Source organism: Hylobates moloch, unplaced genomic scaffold (assembly GCF_009828535.3).
Source record: "Hylobates moloch isolate HMO894 unplaced genomic scaffold, HMol_V3 SCAFFOLD_17, whole genome shotgun sequence".
Classification (NCBI taxonomy): Eukaryota; Metazoa; Chordata; class Mammalia; order Primates; family Hylobatidae; genus Hylobates; species Hylobates moloch.
The window spans coordinates 16,359,354-16,367,948 of NW_026652292.1; the positions used below are offsets into that span (position 1 = coordinate 16,359,354).

Here is an 8,595-nt window from a genome sequence, read left to right on the forward strand (position 1 = left end):
GCTGTAGACATCCTCTACTACCAATTAAGTGACAGAAACACAGAAATTAGGCTCTCCTTAGCAGAGTATGCTTTACTCAATAAAGGAAGGATAGCATAATTTGGCCCTTCTAAATGTTAAAGTCACTGCACATATTTTTTGTTTGAATTAATCATGGTTTCCAATCATTGTTGAAGTGAGGGTTAACTTATTTATTTCTGTAATTCTTCCTGCCCGCATATGAATACAGCAAATGGTAACTTGATCCAAGCCAGAGACTCCAAAAAAAGGAAGTAGTGGTGGGTTGTGCTTCTGTTGCTCTGGGGTTATACATTTCTTAGTGCTCTTTGGAAAAATAAATGGAGATACCAATAGGCATAATTATCACAAAGCGAAGGAGGGAAAGAACAATGAAACTGACATGAGAAGAATTGCGCATAGGTTGGCACTTCCGAGTGTGGAAGTGTTGCTGCCAGGGAGGAACAGAACATACCGCTTTGGGCTGAGCTCTAATCCTGCAGAACAGGAGACCCGGCGGGGAAGGGGAAGAAAACGTGGGTGTAGCACAAAAGAAGCAGAAAGAAAATGAAGCAGTTTCCAAGGAACAGGTGACTAGGGCTCACCTAGTTGTGAAAACAGATCAGCTTCTTTTCCGAGTTTTGTTTTACTATTGAATAAAGTACAGTGACTCCTTAGACACTGCCACAGAACCTTGTCATGATCAATTGTCTTTCTCCTTAGCTTGCAGTAATGGGATTGTATACTTCCTTCTCCAGCTAGACTGGCAGCCTATCCCCCATGTGCTATTCCTCAAGTGGTGCTATTGCACAGCCATATTTTCTTCTTTGTTCAAAGGGTGTGCATGAGGCCTTGGAGACTTCACTGTTTTGAGCTGAAGTCAGTCTCTCTTACTCTGGGTGCTCAAGTTTCAGTGGGTATCTGCCTGTGTTCCAGACACATTTTCCGGTTGTAATTTTTCTACTTTCTACAATGCTTAAAAGTCAATGGGAATTGATCAATATGTAAGAAAAACTCAGAGTTGTCTCTGGAATACTTTCACACTTTGGGATGCCCTTCTTAGAATTAGGACATGGAGAATGTGTCTACCCTACCCCTTTAGGGCCCACACTAGGATATGTGGGACTCTGGGCAAGTATATTTTTTGTGGGTCTCTCATTTATAAAAGCAATTCCTTTGAAAAATGCTTTGCAAAATTTTAAACATATGCAAGGTTTAGTGATTGATCACTGAAGATTTAGAATTATGGGTAAAGAGGTACTGATATATTTGTTTATTGTCCAGACTACTTGATAATTCTTTGTAGCATCCCGACTCCACCTCTTTCCTTCCGGATCCAGGAATCATCTCTTCCTATTAGTTATTGTCAAATGTACTGTTCCTGAGTAATTCATATCTCCCACTGTGAGAAAACGGTAACAATCTTATTATTCAAGACCTATAGCTTGTCAGAACCTGTCTGTGTTGAGACATTCTGACTCTTCTTGCCTCTAAAGTCCCCAGTGCTATTTATTTCATGCTGGCTACATCATTACTCATGATGCTGTACCATCCATCCTGCTGCCTGTGAATACTGGCTTCCGATGGCTTTTTCAGAGGTTATGCCGGTGCTTCTTTGAAGGCGACCACAAATGCACAGAGTATGCAGGAAAATGTGCACGGTCATTTATTTTATGGTCATGTTAAATTTACCCTTGGGAACTTTATGGTATAAATATAGAACAACACATTTTCCAACTATGTCTTCTCTTGAACCCTTGAGGCTGTAATCACAGCACTCCTAAAATGTGATCTCTTTTCATGTTGACTGCACCCCTGGTTTCCTCACACTGTTTCCAGTGATGGAGCAAGAAGAATGATCCCATTTATGCAAGGAATCCCTGACCCTTATCTGGCTCAGCTTAACCTAGGACGGCACAGTCACCACATCAACTGGAGGAAAGAATGAACATGGATTGGAAGAGCCTGCTGGTGTTGCAGAACAACAATCTGGAAAGCCCTTGGAGGAGGTGGGTGAAGCCACCCTCGAGCACTGTGATGCAGCCTGCAGAGGGATGGGGGATGGCCCTGGGTTTCAGCAGCAGGGGGTGCACAGCATAAATCTTGCCTGCCACCGCGGGTGCTGCAGAGCAGAAACAGCACCACAGTAGCAGCAAGGGGGATAACTGAGGAGGCAGGGAACCTCACATGCAGCTCGAACCCAAGAGCTGGCTGATGGCTGTTGGGAGCCCAGAGTCCTGAACTCATCCTGTGACCAAGGGAGTGAGAATCATTCAAAATCAGGATGTCAGCACCATTCTGGCAGCCCAATCGCACACCATCCCATGACAGCAATCCTGTGCCAGTCAGCAGAATCAATCCACCCACTAGGCTGCTTTTCTGGAACTGGAGGTCAGCCCCAGTGCCCCAGGATGACCTTGCAGGCACGAGTTCTGGAGCTCTTTGGAATGTCAAGCCCATCCCATGCATAAGAAAGTGGGTTGGAAAGAACTCTAAAGGCAAGAAAGGAGGACTGGGTACAAGCAAATCCTCATTTGGGCTCAGGAAACCTGCCTAGACCACGCTACCAGCTCCAGCCAGGCCCAGGAACCAGAGGGTTGGGGGTGGGGGTGGGGGTCTCAGAAACTATCATGAAAGACATTTTCATGGGCCCATGAATCATGAGGACTGAGGGAGAAGCCCAGCTCATCAGGGTCTAAAGTGAGCCCTGCTGCTTGTTTCTTTCTGCAACAAAAAGGAGTGGAAAGGATAAAACAGAGGATAGGCATGGAAGAGATGAGGTCAAGTATGAACCGCTCTTGGAAGCCTGAGTCCTGATAAGGGCTGTCCACGGGTTGGCCCCTATTCAAGGGCTAAAAGTTTTCCATCAAATAATTTAACTACTATATAAACAGTCGCAGCAGCAGCAACAGCAGCAACAAACACTGTTATAATGAAGCTCTACCAATTCTGCACTGGAGGGAGAAAATGCAAGAAAGGACATTATTTGGTCAATGGACAAAACTAGAATCTGATTGTTAGATTAGAAAAAATTATTGTATTGATGCAAATGTATGAAGTTGATAAGCCTATGGTTGTTGTTGTTGTAGAAAAGAATATCCCGTAGGATACACTGAAGTATTTAGGGGTAAAAAACAATGTTCAGAAAAAAAGTATCTATTTATCTGTCTATCAATCATCTGTCAGCCTATCAATCTATTGATCATCTATCATCTATTGCAAATGACAAAGCAAATGGGAATAAACTGTTAACAGCAGCAAAATCTGGGTAAAGGCTAAATGGATGGATGATATTTGTACTATTTTTATTTTTGCCACTTTTTTGTAATGTTAAAAATTTTTTCCAAATAGAAAGTTAAAAAGGTTATCCCAACACAATGTATCACTTCGGATAAAATTAGTTATAACAATGTTTTCTTTCCTTCTCTTTCCTCATCTTCCCCTTCCCATCCCCCACCCCCTTTCCTTTCTTCCTCTTTCCGTTTTCCCTTGGCATCATATAAATGAATACAGTTAGGAAGCTTCTGGCATACTGGCATATTCCACAGATTAAAATAATTTAAAAGTAAAAAATTAAAGGGAGGTATTGGCTAGATCCAGGATGGGCAAGAAGGCAACAGAGTTGCAAGCAGAGGCAAGAGGATCCAGAACTTGACTTTGTGTTTCTGTAGCTAATACAAAAGTTGTATAGAGAACTTGAGTGAAAGAATCACAATAGGCTGGGTGCAGTGGCTCACACCTATAATCCCAGCACTTTGGGAGGCCAAGCCGGGCGGATCATCTGAGGTCAGGAGTTTGAGACCAGCCTGACTAATATGGTGAAACCTCATCTCTACTAAAAATACACAATTAGTCAGGCATGGTGGCACGCGGCCTCCCTTCCCCTTCCCTTCCTCCTCCCTTCCTTTCCCTTCCCTTTCTTTTTCTTTCTTTCCTTTCTGGCTCTATTGCCCAGGCTGGAGTACAGTGGTGCAGTCTCAGCTCTCCGCAACCTCTGCCTCCTGGGCTCAAGCAATTCTCCTGCCACAGCCTCCTGAGTAGCTGGGACTACAGGCACGCACCGTCATGCCTGAGTTCTTTGTGTGTGCGTTTTTAGTAGAGATGGGGTCTCGCCATGTTGTCCAGGCTGGTCTCGAACTTGTGAGCTCAAGTGATCTGCCCACCTGGGCCTCCCAAAGTGCTGGGATTATAGGTGTGAGCCACTGGGCCAGCCTAGAATGTCCATATTTTTAATCTAATGGTTGCCAGGGGCATCACAGCATGCCATAGTGGTTAGTAATGTGGGCTCTGGGAAAAAAGAGTTTGAGTTTAAACTAAGCTTTTGCATTTCCCACCTGGGTGATCTTGGACAGATGGCTTCATTTTATCATGTCTCAGCTTCCTCACCTGTAAATGGCACCTGATAGGAATATCTTCACCTGAAGGTACCAGAAAGTATGACTTACAGTAGCTTAAACAAAGAGCAACCCAAAGAGCAGGTGCTGCTGATCAACAGTGTGAGAGAAATGAGGTTTTTTGTCTCTGCCATACTTTGTGTGCGATTCTACTTTTCATACAAAAAGAAGAGAAAAGAGACATGGGAGAATTTTAGCTGAGTCGGCCTTTTTATCAGAAAATCAAAGCTTTTCTCAAATTTCCAATAAGCAGAAACTCACTTATGGGCCTGATTTGTGTCTCCTGACCACCTTTGCTTGAATTTGGGAGAAAAAGGAGATTATAGATAGGGCTTAAGTCAGACAATCAAGAGTGTGGGTTATAGTGTTACAGGATTCTGAATATTAAATGAGCTAACAGCTGTAATGTTCTTAGAAAAATTCACAAGTGCTCAATTGTTAGCTTGTTATCATTATTGGTAATACTAATAGAAGTAGAATTTTTATGTACATATTGAAAATATCATCAGAAATAATTTTGATAAGACCTGTGGAAACAGAGGAAAAAGGATGAAGTCAACAGCTCCCTCCTTAGTTTCACCCTTGGAGAAGGCTTAGAAGGAAGTGAAGCATTGATATGTAAACCACCTACATGCTTGCAAACACCTGTGATTGACCCTCTCTGTAGGCCAGATAGGACCTTGGGAACTGCTACTATAGAGAAGGGCTTGTAGATTTCAAAGAGGATGCTGGGATCCCAGAGTAGCACAAGTGGCTGCACTTAATCACTTATTTTGATTATAATAATATATGTGGTCATCAGTTTCTCCCTTATTTTCCATGTGGATGGGCTATATTTATTTTGTTGCGGTTGGCTCAAAGTAGACACAACAATCTTTGCCTTGAACATTTTCAGTGAGCCATGTTACCCCTCCTGGAAGTGGGGGTGCTTTGTCTCTCCACTGGGGCTCCATGTACACAAGCACACCCACATTTTATTGGTGGCTCTTTTCCAAGTTGCTAGCTTGGCGCTTTTCAAAATGTGCTGAATGGCTGTTTGGAACTTGTCTCTGCTGACTCCACTGGGCTCGGTTTCAAATCTTTCCTAATCCGCTAATGAACCTTTATTAAAGTGGGAGAGAGAGGTTAAATCAGTCTTTGGACGCATTATTAAAATAAAGTAGGAGAAGTGAAATGATCAAAAGAGAACAATAACAAGGGAAAGCGGTCTCTCCACCACTCTCTATTCAGTTCTTTAAAGCTGATATTTTGGGGGAAGAAATTTCAATATTATTAGATTAGTTTTCAGTAGTCTTTAATTTTGTTTTATTTTAACTTTTGTTTTATTTTTCAGGGAAGGGACTGTCATTCACCAGCAAACCCCTGCCCCCTCACTTTTTCTTTTTTGTAATTGGAAGTTCAGGTTGAACTGCTCTGTGGTTATTCACCCACTTCTGCTGGTCAAAGGGCCATGAGGATTTACATGACTAGGCCATAAAATGCCAACCTTTTAGAAGTCTAAAAAGTGTCTGCTGGATCAAACAGTCATCACGAACCACCCTTAGATTCCTCTGCCACCCACTTTGCTTCCTGTGTCTGGGACACCCTGAGTCCACAGTGACTGAGTCCACAGTGCCAAACTATAAAGAAACCACCATGTACCTTTTCAAAAATGTCCACTCGTCCTTAAAGTCATGAATCAAGGAAGAGATGGCTTCCAGATATGCAACTGGACTTCCAACAGCCATCATCCTTTAAAATCTCCCTGTATTTTGACTGAAGTTACCCACCCACTTCTGCTGGTTCCTGGCTCACACAAACATTGAGCAAGTAACTTTCCATTAGACCCAGAGGATAGACTAGGATAGACTTCTGAATGTCTGAAAATTCCTGGTCCCCAACAAAGCTGTGTCCTGCTCAATAATTTATTTCATAAGAAGAAGTTATAATAAGTCTAGTCATTAAATCAAAAGAGAAAAACCTTAATTAAGTATAATATTGCTTGGTACTTGTTTTTGTCCGTTCCATTTCTTCATTAACTTTTTGACTGGGAAAATAAAGATCATTACACAAATCTATTCTCAAATTTAGCCATGGATGATTTGATTTCTCTTTCTGTCTCTTCTCTGTCTGTGCATACACACACACACACACACACACACACACACACACACTCTCAGAGAACAGAGTTGTCTCTCTCTCTCTCTCTCTCTCTATATATATATATATATACAGAGCATATATATATGTGTGTGTATATATATATACGTATGTGTGTATGTGTATATATATATAGAGAGAGAGAGAGAAAGAGACAGAGAGAGAGAAAGATGCTCCTCAACTTATGATGTGTTATGTTCTGATAAACCCAAGGTAAGCTGAAAATATTCCAAGTCAAAAATGCATTGAATGCACCTAACCTTTCAAAAACCATAGCTTAGCCTAGTCCACTGTAAATGTGCTTAGACACTTAACATGTAAATGTGGAATACTTACATCGGTCTACAGTTGGGCAAAATCATCTATCACAAAGTCTATTTCATAATAAAGTGTTGAATATTTCATTTAGTTTATTGAATTCTGTACTGAAAATGAAAAACAGAATGGTTGTACGGCTACTTGAAGTACAGATTCTACTGAATGTGTTTCACTTTCACACCATTGTAAAGTTGAAACCATCATAAGTTAGGGACCATTTGTGTATGTACCTATATGAGATATATGTAAGTAAGATATATATGTAAACAACATATATGTAAATGAGATATATAAAAACATATAAATAACACATAGATCTCCTTGTTGAATCCTACTGTGTACAAGACATAATTTTTTATGCTGGGATTCAGCAGTGAAGAAAAGGGAGGAAAGCTCTTGGCTTCACAGAGCTCACACTCTGGTGAGGGAGACAACAAATATACAGAATATAAGAAGGCGAGGGCTGGGCACAGAGGCTCATGCCTGTAATCCCAACACTTTGGAAAGCCTAAGTGGAGGGATTACTTGAGGTCAGGAGTTCAAGACCAGCCTGGCCAACATGGTGAAACCTTGTCTCTACTAAAAATACAAAAATTAGCCAGGTGTGGTGGTACATGCCTGTAATCTCAGCTACTTGGGAGGCTGAGGCATGAGAATCACTTGAAATCAGGAGGTGAAACCTGCAGAGAGCCGAGATCGCTCCACTGCATTCCAGCCTGGGTGACTGAACGAGACTCCATCTCAAAGCAAAAAAAAAAAAAAAAAAAGAACGGGGTAAGTACCGTATGCAAAAGCAGAGCCAGGTCGGAGACAAGAGTCTTGAAGAGTTGTCATTTACCCATTTAGATGGTATGGTCAGAGAGGCCTCCTGAAAAGGTAATGACTGAGCGGAGACTTACGGGAGGAGAGAGAACAGGGTGAGACGATCTCTGGGGGAGGAGTAGAAAGTGCAAAGACACAGAGGCAGCGATGAGCCCCATCTGGCTGGGACAGAGTGAAAAAGGGGTTCAGCTGGAGGGGCCTGAGAGGTGAGGGTGGCAGGGCGGGTGGAGGTGTAAGCTCGGTGGATGGTGGCCACCCTGGAGGCCATTGTGAGGCTCTGGTTCTCCCTCTGTGTGATTCCAAGATCCATTGCATGGTTGCAGCTGAGAAGTGAACAAGCCTTATGACCTGGTTTCTCTTGAAGAGGATCATTCTGGTAGGTGCCTTGAGAAAAACATAGGAGGGACTGGGAGGATGTAGAAAGTCCTATTTGTAAGGGTTTGCGATCTGAGTATATGTCCACTGAGCCGTGAACTTATTACCGTCTTGAGTTCTGTATTCTAGTTGGAACTCTTCTGCTAACTGCTGGAGGGTATTGGTGCAATCACTTAATGTTTTATTCAGAAGGGAAATAGAAGTGAACACTTAGTATTTAAGTTTGAGCCAATTTCTTCTTAATCCCTGTGATCTGTAGCCTGCTAGGATCCTCAAGTTTGTTTTTCTTTTTTTCCAACACCAGAGTATGTGCCTTTGCTTGACCCACCTCTGTCCTCATAGTTTCTTCACTAACAGCTCTGACTTCCCTTCTCAACCTCTCTTAGCACATGCAGAAGACGAGAACAGTGGACAATGGCTTTGCTAAGCCCTGAATTGTTCCGAAGTTCGAAGGTGTAACCCATGAGCTATCTCTTTTACGAAACAGTCAAAACTGGATGTTAGAAATATTTTGGAGGTTAAAGGAAGAGCGACTTGAACTTCCCTACCA

At 42.4% G+C, this 8,595-nt stretch overlaps 1 long non-coding RNA gene across 1 annotated transcript in view; it reads left to right on the forward strand.

Annotated features, from left to right (window-relative positions):
- Positions 1 to 6,523, forward strand: part of LOC116456818 (uncharacterized) — a 46,674-nt gene extending 40,151 nt beyond the window's left edge. The window contains exons 2-3 of the long non-coding RNA XR_004244812.2: positions 1,837 to 2,006; positions 5,725 to 6,523. This is a non-coding gene — a long non-coding RNA (uncharacterized LOC116456818). The remainder of the gene's footprint in view (positions 1 to 1,836; positions 2,007 to 5,724) is intronic.
- The last annotated feature ends 2,072 nt before the right edge of the window (positions 6,524 to 8,595 follow it).